Source organism: Phyllobates terribilis, unplaced genomic scaffold (genome assembly GCF_046119375.1).
Source record: "Phyllobates terribilis strain yellow unplaced genomic scaffold, ASM4611937v1 Scaffold_13__5_contigs__length_258822181, whole genome shotgun sequence".
Classification (NCBI taxonomy): Eukaryota; Metazoa; Chordata; class Amphibia; order Anura; family Dendrobatidae; genus Phyllobates; species Phyllobates terribilis.
Window position 1 is genome coordinate 183,411,138 of NW_027362773.1, and position 15,469 is coordinate 183,426,606.

A 15,469-nucleotide genomic window follows, 5' to 3' on the forward strand; every position below is an offset into this window, starting at 1 on the left:
ATTTTTCAGGTATATTTTGCTTGCTTTATACTTGCTATACAAGTCAATGAGTAGGTTAGAAAGACCCCTGGATGGTTCCTGGGTGACGTTCACAGCATTTTGCGAGCAAAAAAGAAACTTAAACAAACTCATTTGATGCACAAAACAATACTTAGGAAATCATCACCAAACTATGTTTACAAAAATGCTGGAAAACACTAAAAAGCTTGATTCAGGAAAAGAATCGCTGTCGTTTCTTGAGGCCGTTTTTGCTTGAAATCCTGGTCAGTTTCAACCACCTGGAAAAAGTGTCATGCGAACATTGGCACAAGTCATAGAGTACGATTGCTTGGTGTGGCATAGATGATATGAGTTTTGCTTCATGAAGTCAAGTTTAACATTTGAGTTAAACTTTCTTGATAGATAGATCTTTTTGCCATGTGGATTTTAACTAGTGTTGAGCCTCCCCCGTAGTGTTCGAGTTCGGTTCGGTTCGTCGAACACCAGTGTGTTCGCCGAACTGTTCGTCGAACTGTTCGTCGAACACCTTCGAACACCGTTAAAACCAATGGCAGGCAAACAAAAACACATAGAAACACATAGAAAACACTTTCAAAGGTGTCCAAAAGCTGACAAACTGCTCAGAAGACATAACTAACACATGGAAAAGTGACAAGTACATATAGTCATGCGAAAATAAAAGAGGTGGAGGAGTAAAAGGAGGGGGAGACACAGATATAGGCATGTCATGCCCTTCTAAAATCCAAAAAGTGAGAAGCCGACACGGTCAGTCCGCTCCTGCCCGTGCCACCTCCGTGTCGCCGGGTTTGTGCCAGAGCCGCGGTGAACCCTGATGGCCAGCCCCCCTCTCCCAATACTGGTGCCTGTCCGCTGGTGGGTCGAGCGAGCCCCCCTGTGGTGGAGGCAGCTCTAAGCTTTTTAATTTAAATTGTCTCTCTAATTTGAATGAATACACTTTAAATCCATTTACAAGGATCTATTGGAGGGCAAGTCTCATGCCAGCAGCCGCGTAATTCCAGCTCCAGTAGCGTCCACTAAAGCTGCTGCAGTTAAAAAGCTTTTATAAGGATCGAGCTCGGCTGTCCACCGCAAGGCATCCTACTGCCAGTCCCAGCCCCTATGCCTTGGGGTGCCTCCTGATGCTCTTCACTGAGTATCCCATGGTCCCGAAGCATTTCCTTTGAAAAAATTAAGTGTCTAAACTACAGGTGGTGTAGCTTGCTTAACAGCCGGGATAATCCGCTGACTAGCAGACACTGCTACTAGGCACAAAGTATTTCCTGGGCTAGATGCAGTTAAAAATTTGTAATTAGATACTCTCGTTGGATGCTGAGAAAGCATTCCATAGAGTCTCCTGGCACGCCATATATGATTCTCTTAAAAAGCTTGGGGTAGGGGTCTAGGGGACCCTTTTATAGCCAAAATCACGGCCCTGTATCGCAATACGTCACCTAGGCTGAAGATAAATGGAACTGTAGCACCCTGAGGGCTCCGTTGCTACAGAGGTATTGCACCTCACCCAGAGGTGTGATATCTCACTCTCAGGTAAGGATGGAGTGTGGATCAGGACCCGACACCTGCATGCATTACACCACATTGCCATGGGGCAGAGCGACCAATATGCCTCTGAGATGGGCACAACAGTCCCTGTCCCTGGCTGGAGTGGGGGGAGGGAACACTGAGGAAGGGGAACCCTGTAGTGCAGGAGCAGGGAGGAAGCAGTTCCTGGGTGCATTGAGAAGGGAGTATAAAAGGTGGGCACCATCTTAGTTCAGTGCAGAGAAGTCTGAGCAGTAGTGGCAGGGAGCAGGGGCTCTGCATGAGCTCTGCTCCGGAGGCGGGCCTAGTAACAGAGGCCCAGGCCTGGAAGAGGGAGAAGGAAGGAAGAGGAGCGGAGAAGGCTCCAGGAACGAGGAATGAAGGGATCCCAGGGGTGCAGACGGGCGAGTCGCCACCGCACGCCCGAATCCACCTGCGTGGAGGGGTCAGGCCAAAGGGGGAGACCGGTCCCCGAAACTAGTGGAGGCAGGAAACGACCCTCAGCTAGAAACCGGAGGCTGTGACATTTTATGTGGCGCAGCCCCTCGCTACACCCGCTAGGAAGGCACCACATAGGGTCAGGCAAACTGGCGCCAAGTTTACCAAGAGGAGGCCCGAGGCAGCCGGACAGAAGGGTTGGTAAGAAAGGCCAGACAAAGGACACACAAAGGGGGTCCTGTGAAGCGCTCCAAAGTTATCTGGGAGTTGTCTGAGCCCCTCACCTGGTGAGCACAGTATGACGTGGGCAGCCGTTACCTGCAGACGTGGTCTGGATAATAAGAACTGTGAGTAAAGGCCCTGGACTGCATCACTGACTCCGTGTCGTTACTGCTGCTGCCCTGTACCATCACCCCCATCCTCCGCATACACTGCCCTGAGGCTATACTCCTCCCGTGGGGAGTTATGCTACGCTCTGCTGCACCCACAACACCAGCCTCAGCGGTCTGCCCTGCAGCGGCGGTTCACTCTGACCGCAATCCACGGGTGGCGTAGTCGGACATTTAAACATCAAAACCACATAAATAGTTCCGCCACTGGTTTGACCACCCTGAGCCACGGAACCGGGTCACCGCCACGAAGACTACAACCACCAGCATCCACCAAAAAGGGTCCGGCTCCGGGTGTCCCAAGGCCCAGGGGGTGCATCAGAACATTTTCATCACCTTTCACAATCACCAATGGGACAAGGCAGGGATGTCCTCTGTCCCCTCTCTTATACATCCTAGTGATGGAGCACCTGCTCTCATCAATTCGCCATAACCCCAATATTAGGTGGATTGAGGTGGGAGGCACCGAGTACAAGTGCTCTCTATTTGCTGATGATGTCCTAGTATATATCACTCAATCACATATATCCATCCATGCTGTTATGGCTGAAATAGATCACTTTGTTACATGGTCAAATTTTAAAATCAATGCAGTGAAGTCTGAGGCCCTCGATGTCTCCCTCCCCAAATCCATATAGGATTCCATCCAGTCCAACTTTCCCTTTGCCTGGCCCTCACAGGGTATCAAATACTTAGGAATTCCTATTCATAGAGACCTCTTCCATCTATGTTATCTTAATTTTGGGCCCTTTATTGAACAACTCCATACAGACCATGGTTGGCAAGTTAGAACTGTAAGATTCACTACGTGAACCACTGGTGTTTTGTGGAAAAGCACATGTACACTGCGTTCCAAATTATTATTCAAAAAGTGTTTAGGAGTGATAAGGGAAGAATTTGTTTGTTTGTCAGTTAAACTCATTGATGGTGATGTGTGTCAGGGCTCTTTATATCACTGTAAGCAATTGCAGACACCTGTGCTAATTAGTTTGGCAGGTGTGTCCAATGAAAGGCAAGACTACTTAAGAAGGCTGTCTCACATTATTAAGCAGCCTACATTTTCTGCCAAAATGGGAAAGAAAAAGGATGTGTCGGCTGCTGAGAAGCAACAAATTGTGGAGGGTTTAGGTCAAGGCATGACTACAATCAACATTGTGCGATGATCAGGATGAAGTGTCTTGGCAATCAAGAAGTATGTAGCTGATTCACAGTACACACGTGTGCGTGCTGATAAGGGCAAATTGAGGACTCTTTCCTACAGGCAATTACGTCAGGTTGAAAGAGCAGCGGCAAAAAAGCCTTGTCATAGCAGCAGACAAGTTTTTGAAGCTGCTTGTGCCTCCAACGTCCCCCGAACAACAAGATGCAGGGTCCTTCAGAGGTTTGCAGCTGTGCATACGCCATCCTCTCAACCTCCTCTATCCACTTCACACAAGCAGAAACGGCTCCAGTGGGCCAAACATTACATGAAGACTGATTTCAAAACTGTTTTGTTCACGGATGAGTGCCGTGCAGCGCTCGATGGTCCAGATGGATGGAGTGGAGGATGGCTGGTTGAAGGACACCCCACGCAAACACGGCTACAGCGCCAAAAAGGAGGAGGTGGAGTAATGTTTTGGGCTGGAATCATGGGGAGAGAGATTGTCGGCCCCTTTAGGATCCCTGAAAGCGCTAAAGATGAACTCCATAATGTATGTGGATTTTCTCAAACAGCACTTCCTGCCATGGTTCAAGAAGAAGAACCGTGTATTTCACAGCAAGATCATTTTTCTGCATGATAATGCACCATCTCATGCTGCACATAAAACATCTGCATTTCTGGCTGATATGGGCATAAAAGGGGACAAACTTATGGTGTGACCCCCATGCTCCCCTCACCTGTATCCCATTCAGAACCTTTGGAGCATCATTAAAAGGAGTGTCTATGATGGCGGGAGGCAGTTCACATCTAAGCAACAGCTCTGGGAGGGTATTCTGTCCTCATGCAAAACAATTGAAGCAGAAACCATCCAAAACCTGACAAATTCAATGGACGAGAGAGTTCAGAAGCTCCTTTTGAACAAGGTGTCCTATGTGAAAATGTAACATCACCTAGAATAAAGTTTTGAGTTGAAAACTGTTTGATTTCAGTTTCTAACAACCTGCTAATGCTTATAATTTCAAAAATGACCATTTTTTTGGTCTTTATTAAAATGAAAAGGTTGATCGAAAAGTTTGGGGGATCTAAGAGTGTGGCAACCCCGTAGTCATGATTACTTCGAATTCTGACAATATGAGGTTCATGCTGCAGGTAGTGCAGCAAGAAGGCACTTATGTGTCTTGCGCATCTCGGAGCCCCAAAATTATTTTCCGGGCTAGATGCAGCTAAAAATTATTATTAATTTTAAATCTGGTGAAGCTTTAGTATAGATGGCCTAATAGGATCAGTGCTGCACGCTGCTACAAAGCCCAAATTATTTTCCAGCCAAGATACAGATAAACATGATTAGTAATTTGAAAGCTTAAAACGGTTGGTAGGGTGATTTTAACCAATCATCAAGCTTTTACTCTCCCCAGGATGACACAGGGGTAGAAAAGTCGTTTCGGATCCATGATTTGTTCATCTTTATGAACGTGAGTCTGTCTACATTATCAGTGGAGAGCCGCGTGCGCTTATCTGTCAGCACACCACCAGCAGCGCTGAACACACGTTCAGACAGAACGCTGGCTGCGGGGCATGACAAGATCTCCAAGGCGTAAGTGGCTAGCTCCGGCCATTTATCCAGATTGGAAGCCCAAAAAGAGCAAGGGTCCAGTGACACAGTCGTGGCTTCAATGTTTACTTGTAGATACTCCTGTACCATCGTCTCTAGGCGTTGACTATGTGTCAGACTTCTTGTCTCCTGTGGCCTTGCAAAGGATGGGCTAAAAAAGTGGTGAAATGATTCCGCAAAATTGATGTTACCAGCAGATACTGTGGTTCTGTTACGGTTTGAGTGCTGAACACTTGACGGTCCCACGGTTGGCAAGTTGGAACTGTGAGATTCACTACGTGCACCCATGGCATTTTGTGGAAAAGCACATGTAAGATTCTGCAACAGTCTCTGCTGATACTCCTTCATGCGTGCATCCCTTTCTATGGCAGGAATAATTTCTGCAAATCTACTTTTGTACCGGGGATATAACAGTGTGGCAACCCAGTAGTCAGGATTATTTCTAATTCTCACAATTCAAGGGTCATGTTGCAGGTAGTGCAGCAAGAAGGCACTCATGTGTGTTGCGCATCCAGGAGCACCAAGTCCCTGTTGTGTTGGTGGCGAGGTAACAATCATGCTTCCTTCCTCTGTCCTCTCCCCCCAACCTCGCACAACAGAAATGTGATCAAGGTCTCCCTCATCTGATGAGTCTTCCATCAGTTCGTCCTCCACTTCTTCCTGGGCTCCTGCACCTTCCTCACTAGTTTGGCTGCTACCATGCGCCCTGGTAAAACCATCTCCCCCACCCTCACATGCCTGCCGCCTTGGTGCTGCCGACCGTCTGGACCTTGCAGATGTTAGCCCTTCCGCATACAACTCCTCCTCCTCTACTTCCTCCACCTCCTCTTGTGCCACCACCTGACTCCGAATTCTGTTTAACATGTGCTCCAGCATGTAAATCACCGGAATAGTCATGCTGATAATGGCATCGTCAGCACTAAACATCTTCGTCGCCATTTCAAAACTGTGCAGAAGGGTGCATAGGTCCCTGATCTGAGACCACTCCTCCAGTGTGATTTGCCCCACCTATAAATCTCGTTGGCCCAGGCTATACGTCAGAACGTATTGCACCAGGGCTTGTCGGTGCTGCCACAGTCGCTGCAACATGTGCAGAGTTGAATTCCACTGAGTAGGCACATCGCATTTTAGCCGGTGAAGTGGCAGGCCCAACGACTTCTGTAGAGATGTAAGTCGCTGAGCTGCGGGATGCGAACGGCGGAAGTGAGCACACAGCGACCGTGCCCTCTGCAGAAGGCCATCTAGTCTGGGATAGTGGGCTAAAAATTGCTGGACAACCAGGTTCAACACGTAAGCCATACAAGGCACGTGTGTGACATTGCCCCGGCGAAGGGCCGCACCCAGGTTTGCAGCATTGTCGCACACGGCCTTCCCTGGTTTCAGGTCCAGTGGAGACAACCATTCATGAAATTGGTTCTCCAGAGCTGACCACAACTCCTCAGCTGTGTGACTCACATTTCCCAGACATTTCAATGTAAAAACCGCCTGATGACGTTGAGCCCTACTGCCAGAATAGTAAGGAGGTGTGCAGGATCCCTTCTGCGCAGTTAGAAAGCTTGTGGCATGACCAGACAGGCTTTGGGTGCAGGTGGAAGACCAAGAGGAGGTTGAGGAGGCAGAAGCAGTGGAGGAACTTTGAGATAAAGAGGATTGGCGCACAACTCGTGGGGACGGCAAGACTTGGACAGCAGCCCCTTGTCCTGCTGTCACCATAGTTACCCAGTGCCCAGTCAGCGACATGTAACGCCCCTGTCCATGCCTACTCGTCCAAGTGTCTGTGGTGAAATGCACCCTGTCACACACAGAGTTTCTCAAAGAAGCGGTGATGTTGTGTGCGACATGCTGGTGGAGCGCAGGCACACCTTTCTTTGAGAAGTAGTGCCGACTGGGCATCTGGTACTGGGGCACTGTGACGGACATAAGGTCTCGAAAATCCTCTGTGTCCACCAGGCGGAAAGGCAGCATTTCTGTAGCCAAGAGCTTGCAGATGGTGAAATTCAACCTCTTAGCTTTCTCATGGCTAGGAGGAAATGGTCTTTTACTTGTCCACATCTGAGGGACCGAGGGCTGGCTATTGTGCTTAGACGGGGTTGATAAGGGTGTCCCCGGCAAACTGCCGGTCTGTGAGGAAGATGCAGGCGGACATGTTAGGTTGCCTTGATCCAAAGGTGGTGCTATCGATGTCGGACAGCGCTCAACACCAGCTGGTGTTACCACCTCCAAAGAAAATGATGACATGCCAATCACGCTGGCTGTTGCGGGTAAAGAGGTGGCAGGTCTGCGCCCCAAAACAGGTGTGACTGCTGTCCCCCCAGTCACAGAGGATGAAGAGGCCGCGGATGCACAAGATATGGCAGACGGTGGTTGGCCCGGCCGGCTAGGCCGCATTGTAGCACACTGAGCTTCCCACTGCAACTTATGCTTCATGTCCATGTGCCGGTTCATGCATGAAGTACTCAAACTATGTATTTTTTGGCCTCTACTTAGCTTTTGCTGACAAATGTTACAGATAACATGAGTTGGGTCATCTTTATCGATCTGAAAAAATGCCCAGGCTATGCAAGGCTTAGCACCCATGCGACCTGAAGAGCCACCACGACTTGTGGTGAGAGGCAGAGTTGTGTTTGAGGATGCAGTTGTTGACGTGCTTCCAGTACTACGTCTCTGTCCAGGAAGGCGAAACCTGACCTCGTCGTCACTAGCATCTTCCTCCACCTCCTCTGCTGACCTCATCTCTTGGCTGACTGTGGGTTGACAGTAAGTGGGATCTCCAACCTCATCATCATCACCCTGTGCGTTATCACACCCGTCATCCTCAGAGCCAACCTGTTCCTGCCCTGACAAAAAACTAAAGTTGTCGCTCCAATCAGGTATTTGAGTCTTATCATCGTCTTCCTCATTGTCTCCACCAACAGGAGTTACAGTTTGGGAATGAGGGTCTACATTATGGTCAGAACCTTCTGTGTCTGGTCCTGGATCCGACTCATAAAGATTCTGGGCATCAGTGCAGATAATTTCCTCGTCTGGATTCACAGAAGCGCTGGAGTCGACCTCTGATTCCCAGGCTATAGTATGAGTAAACAGCTCTGCAGACTCAACCATCTGTTCTACCTCATACTCAGACAGGCAGCTGGAGATTTGGGAGGTGTGAGGAAGCAAGTGCGATTGGGGTGACACCTTTGAGGACTGGAGTATTTGTGATGTTGAAGTTGATGTGGAGGAGAGCCCACTTAAAGGAGCACTTGATATCCGTTGAAGCACCTGCTGTTTTTGTGCCTCATCTGGAATTTGTAGCGATTGGCGTGGCCGTAAGAAAGGGATCTATTCACATTGTCCGCTAAAAGAAGTAGACATTTTAGTTTGGCTGGAAGATGGTCTTTCTTCTGCAGATGTTACTGTTGCTTTAACACCTACCCCACGGACACAACCTTTTTTCCCCTTCCCAACACGCCTATTCCCCTTTCCACCAGCAGCAGGCCTTTTTCCACTCATTTTGGTGGTTAACTAATTCACAACTCTGGAGTTGTTTGCACAAAAAAACAATGGATGGGAACCGAGCAGAGCTGAGTGGCCAAACTGTGGTATTAGGCCAAAACTATTGGCTGGGTTAGATGCAGAAAAAAATTATATTCAATTTGCAACCTGATGGAGGTCTGTATAGATGGATTAATAGAACAAGTCCCACACACAGCTAGAAGCCCAATATTTTTTCAGAGGTAGATGCAGAAAAAAATATATTCAGTTTGCAACCTGATGGAGGTCAGTATAGATGGACTAATACAACAAGTCCCACACACAGCTAGAAGCCCAATATTTTTTCAGAGGTAGATGCAGAAAAAAATATATTCAGTTTGCAACCTGATGGAGGTCTGTATAGATGGATTAATAGAACAAGTCCCACACACAGCTAGAAGCCCAATATTTTTTCAGAGGTAGATGCAGAAAAAAATATATTCAGTTTGCAACCTGATGGAGGTCTGTATAGATGGATTAATAGAACAAGTCCCACACACAGCTAGAAGCCCAATATTTTTTCAGAGGTAGATGCAGAAAAAAATATATTCAGTTTGCAACCTGATGGAGGTCTGTATAGATGGATTAATAGAACAAGTCCCACACACAGCTAGAAGCCCAATATTTTTTCAGAGGTAGATGCAGAAAAAAATATATTCAGTTTGCAACCTGATGGAGGTCAGTATAGATGGTCTAATACAACAAGTCCCACACACAGCTAGAAGCCCAATATTTTTTCAGAGGTAGATGCAGAAAAAAATATATTCAGTTTGCAACCTAATGGAGGTCAGTATAGATGGACTAATACAACAAGTCCCACACACAGCTAGAAGCCCAATATTTTTTCAGAGGTAGATTCAGAAAAAAATATATTCAGTTTGCAACCTGATGGAGGTCTGTATAGATGGATTAATAGAACAAGTCCCACACACAGCTAGAAGCCCAATATTTTTTCAGAGGTAGATGCAGAAAAAAATATATTCAGTTTGCAACCCGATGGAGGTCAGTATAGATGGATTAATAGAACAAGTCCCACACACAGCTAGAAGCCCAATATTTTTTCAGAGGTAGATGCAGAAAAAAATATATTCAGTTTGCAACCTGATGGAGGTCTGTATAGATGGATTAATAGAACAAGTCCCACACACAGCTAGAAGCCCAATATTTTTTCAGAGGTAGATGCAGAAAAAAATATATTCAGTTTGCAACCTGATGGAGGTCTGTATAGATGGATTAATAGAACAAGTCCCACACACAGCTAGAAGCCCAATATTTTTTCAGAGGTAGATGCAGAAAAAAATATATTCAATTTGCAACCTGATGGAGGTCTCTATAGATGGATTAATAGAACAAGTCCCACACACAGCTAGAAGCCCAATATTTTTTCAGAGCTAGATGCAGAAAAAAATTATATTCAATTTGCAACCTGATGGAGGTCAGTATAGATGGACTAATAGAATGATGCTATGCCCAAAAGATTTTACTTCACTAGGTGCAGTAAAAAAATTGGTATTCTATACACAGGTGGTATATCTTGCAACACAGATAGGCTACTCCACAGACTAACACACTCTGCAATAGGCCAAAAAGGATTAGCTTTGCTAGATTCAGCCAAATGCTGAGAAAAAAACTTGCACAGCACTGGCACAGACCTGCCTGGCAAAAACTGATAGGAACTGATGTAACCTAGTCCTGAAAAGGACTCCAATTACAAATAATCTTTACTCCCACAACCTATCTATTTAAGAGCACAGACCTGCCTGATAAAAGTCATAGGAAATGCTGTAACCTAGTCCTTAAAAGGACTGCAATCACAACTATTCCCTACTCCCAAGCTATCTGTAGATTTGTGCGAAAATTGGCTTGAAATTAACAAGGTATAGCGCACACAGCAACAGCGGTGCCGTCTAACACGCAGCTGCAGCAGTGAGAAAATGGTGGCGACGGGGAAAATGGCTTGGTCTTATAGGGCAAGGACATGTGACATACACTGCCAATGACACATGCCCTTGCTTGTGTGAAAAAAAGCACTTCGCTCCGTGTGTGCGCTGCTGATAGGCTGACAGATTGCACCTCCCCACTGCAAATGCGGGAAAGAGAAAAAAAAATGGAGATCTTCATTGTTCCTGAAGAGATCCATCCCCTGCCCCTCCCCCCACCCCGCTGTACACTCAAACTGCGTATTAACATTAATTTTCATCATTACTGAGAAAAAATCTAGTTATGATTTTGGTGCACGAACAGTTATCGAACATAACCTCGAACAGCCGAATTTTTCTCAAATTGTTCGTGTTCGCCGAACGGCTCGAACACCGCCCAAAACAACTCGAATTTGAGATTGGCGAACAGTTCGAGTAGAACAACGCTCATCTCTAATTTTAACTTTCTCTTTTTATGTTAAACCATGTGCATTTGCAAATTGAGTGTGAGCAGAAAAGATAAAACCGCTATGCACAAAGAATATCTCAGGTTCCACTGAGATTTGAACTCAGATCACTGGATTCAGAGTCCAGAATGCTAACCATAACACCATTGAACCACATGACCAATGATGCTGGCTGCATTTTCTTTTGAAAACAGTAAAAGAGCATGTGTAAATAGTGGAAATGTGAGAAATTCACTCTTAATCCAGTGATCAGAGTTCTAATCTCAGTGGAACCTGGGAATTCATGAATTATGATGAAAACTGGTTCTAAAGCTGTTCCGCAAATGTATATCTAACACACATTGGTAAATTAATATCTCCTCCCTTTTTATTCCACAAGTGTGCTTAAAGTTCCATGATATCACAACAAGGACAGTTTTAAAATGTTGATGAAATCTGGCTAATAATTAGCGTGCTGGATCTATCAGCTGGAAAAAGGGTGAGAAAAAAAGAAATTGCAAAACTTCTGCTCATCCAGAAGTCACTAAAGATTTTTCATGGTGTGCTAAAAGGTTCCATCGGAAAGATAATTCAACTAGAGTTGGTGCTAATAAAAGTTCATATCCCAGTCCATCAGCCACGGCAGTGGTCTATGTTCGCTGGAAAAAAGGAGGATTTGCACCACATACCTGATGGCACCCTCTGAGCTTTGTTTGATTGGTGGTGTGATGCACAAGTGACATCTCACCCGGCTGACTAATTAAAAGAAGATCTACAGATGCTGTTAAGCTGGTTCTACAAATACAATCCATAGATTACAGACTATTTCTTTGGGGGATAGACTTGGGAATGTGGAAATTGATCTACTCAGATATTTCGTCAAAATGTTACATGAAGTTAAACATAGCTGGCAGGATTTGAACCTATGCAGGAAGACCCCAACGGATTTCTAGTCCATCGCCTTAACGACTCGGCCACAACTACTCAGACACTGTTTCATACTTATGAGTTTCACACCTTTTCTTATAGAACCATGATCAATATCAGTGATTATCCTTCTGGAAGACATTTCAGAAAATGGAAGATTTCAATTGGAAACAAAATTCCAGGCCTCACTGAAATGTAAAAATCTGATTTAAAGGTATCATCAATTGGAACCTTTTACAGTTCAAGATTTATTAAAATTCATAAGGCGGATTTAGAGTGACTTTGTTCCAAACACCTCCTGAAAAAGGCTTTGAAAATGCTCAATAGTTTGAACAGATTCATTTCCATGCAAAAAGACTTGCTGTTCATATGATCAGGTATTGAGCGTCTTTTAACCTCATTAAGTTTCCCAAAACGCCAAGCGGTTAACAGAAGTGAGCATATCATTTTTCAGGTATATTTTGCTTGCTTTAGACTTGCTATACAAGTCAATGAGTAGGTTAGAAAGACCCCTGGAACTTTCCTGAGTGACGTTCACAGCATTTTGCGAGCAAAAAAGAAACTTAAACAAAATCATTTGATGCCCAAAACAATACTTAGAAAAACATCACCAAACTATGTTTACAAAAATGCTGGAAAACACTAAAAAAAGTGATTCAGGAAAAGAATCGCTGTCGTTTCTTGAAGCCGTTTCGGCTTGAAATCCTGGTCAGTTTCAACCACTTGGAAAAGTGTCATGCGAACATTGGCACAAGTCATAGAGTATCATTGCTTGGTGTGACATAGATGATACGAGTTTTTCTTCATGAAGTCAAGTTTAACTTTTGAGTTAAACTTTCTTGATTGATAGATCTTTTTGCCATGTGGATTTTAATTTTCTCTTTTTATGTTAAACCATGTGCATTGGCAAATTGAGTATGAGCAGAAAAGATAAAACCGCTATGAACAAAGAATTTCTCAGGTTCCATTGAGATTTGAACTCAGATTGCTGGATTCAGAGTCCAGAGTGCTAACCATTACACCATGGAACCACATGAGCAGTGAAGCTTGCTGGATTTTCTTTTGAAAACAGTAAAAGAGCATGTGTAAATAGTGGAAATGTGAGAAATTCACTCTTAATCCAGTGATCTGAGTTCTAATCTCAGTGGAACCTGGGAGTTCATGCATTATGATGAAAACTGGTTCTAAAGCTGTTCCGCAAATGTATATCTAACACACATTGGTAAATTAATATCTCCTCCCTTTTTATTCCACAAGTGTGCTTAAAGTTCCATGATATCACAACAAGGACAGTTTTAAAATGTTGATGAAATCTGGCTAATAATTAGCGTACTGGATCTATTAGCTGGAAAAAGGGTGAGAAAAAAAGAAATTGCAAAACTTCTGCTCATCCAGAAGTCACTAAAGATTTTTCATGGTGTGCTAAAAGGTTCCATCGGAAAGATAATTCAAGTAGAGTTGGTGCAAATCCAAGTTCATATCCCAGTCCATCAGCCACGGCAGTGGTCTGTGTTCGCTGGAAAAAAGGAGGATTTGCACCACATACCTGATGGCACCCTCTGAGCTTTGTTTGATTGGTGGTGTGATGCACAAGTGACATCTCACCTGGCTGACTAATCAAAAGAAGATCTACAGATGCTGTTAAGCTGGTTCCACAAATACAATCCATAGATTACAGACCATTTCTGTGGGGGATAGACTTGGGAATGTGGAAATTGATGTGCTCAGATAATTCGTCAAAATGTTACATGAAGTTAAACGTAGTTGGCAGGATTTGAATCTATGCGGGAAGACCCAAATGGATTTCTAGCCCATCGCCTTAACCACTCGGCCACAACTACTCAGACACTGTTTCATTCTTTTGAGTTTCACACCTTTTCTTATAGCACCATGATCAATATCAGTGATTATCCTTCTGGAAGACATTTCAGAAAATGGAAGATTTCAATTGGAAACAAAATTCCAGGCCTCACTGAAATGTAAAAATCTGATTTAAAGGTATCATCAATTGGAACCTTTTACAGTTCAAGATTTATTAAAATTCATAAGGCGGATTTAGAGTGACTTTGTTCCAAACACCTCCTGAAAAAGGCTTTGAAAATGCTCAATAGTTTGAACAGATTCATTTCCATGCAAAAAGACTTGCTGTTCATATGATCAGGTATTGAGCGTCTTTTAACCTCATTAAGTTTCCCAAAACGCCAAGCGGTTAACAGAAGTGAGCATATCATTTTTCAGGTATATTTTGCTTGCTTTATACTTGCTATACAAGTCAATGAGTAGGTTATAAAGAACCCTGGAAGGTTCCTGAGTGACATTCACAGAATTTTGCGAGCAAAAAAGAAACTTAAACAAACTCATTTGATGCCCAAAACAATACTTAGAAAAACATCACCAAACTATGTTTACAAAAATGCTGGAAAACACTAAAAAGGGTGATTCAGGAAAAGAATCGCTGTCGTTTCTTGAGGCCGTTTCGGCTTGAAATCCTGGTCAGTTTCAACCACCTGGAAAAAAAGTTATGCGAACATTGGCACAAGTCATAGACTACGATTGCTTGGTGTGACATAGATGATATGAGTTTTGCTTCATGAAGTCAAGTTTAACTTTTGAGTTAAACTTTCTTGGTAGATAGATCTTTTTGCCATGTGGATTTTAACTTTCTCTTTTTATGTTAAACCATGTGCATTGGCAAATTGAGTATGAGCAGAAAAGATAAAACCGCTATGACCAAAGAATTTCTCAGGTTCCACTGAGATTTGAACTCAGATCGCTGGATTCAAAGTCCAGAGTGCTAACCATTACACCATGGAACCCCATGAACAATGAGGCTGGCTGGATTTTCTTTTGAAAACAGTCAAAGAGCATGTGTAAATAGTGGAAATGTGAGAAATTCACTCTTAATCCAGTGATCTGAGTTCTAATCTCAGTGGAACCTGGGAATTCATGCATTATGATGAAAACTGGTTGTAAAGCTGTTCCGCAAATGTATATCTAACACACATTGGTAAATTAATATCTCCTCCCTTTTTATTCCACAAGTGTGCTTAAAGTTCCATGATATCACAACAAGGACAGTTTTAAAATGTTGATGAAATCTGGCTAATAATTAGCGTGCTGGATCTATCAGCTGGAAAAAGGGTGAGAAAAAAAGAAATTGCAAAACTTCTGCTCATCCAGAAGTCACTAAAGATTTTTCATGGTGTGCTTAAAGGTTCCATCGGAAAGATAATTCAAGTAGAGTTGGTGCAAATCAAAGTTCATATCCCAGTCCATCAGCCACGGCAGTGGTCTGTGTTCGCTGGAAAAAAGGAGGATTTGCACCACATACCTGATGGCACCCTCTGAGCTTTGTTTGATTGGTGGTGTGATGCACAAGTGACATCTCACCCAGCTGACTAATCAAAAGAAGATCTACAAATGCTGTTAAGCTGGTTCTACAAATACAATCCATAGATTACAGACCATTTCTGTGGGGGATAGACTTCGGAAAGTGGAAATTGATCTACTCAGATAATTCGTCAAAATGTTACATGAATTTAAAC

At 44.2% G+C, this 15,469-nt stretch overlaps 2 non-coding genes across 2 annotated transcripts; both read right to left on the reverse strand.

Moving 5' to 3' along the window:
• Positions 1 to 12,883: 12,883 nt before the first annotated feature.
• Positions 12,884 to 12,955, reverse strand: TRNAQ-CUG (transfer RNA glutamine (anticodon CUG)). The gene has a single exon. It is a non-coding gene; the product is annotated as a tRNA-Gln (tRNA).
• Positions 12,956 to 14,668: 1,713 nt separating this feature from the next.
• On the reverse strand, positions 14,669 to 14,740 carry TRNAQ-UUG (transfer RNA glutamine (anticodon UUG)). The gene has a single exon. It is a non-coding gene; the product is annotated as a tRNA-Gln (tRNA).
• Positions 14,741 to 15,469: the final 729 nt, after the last annotated feature.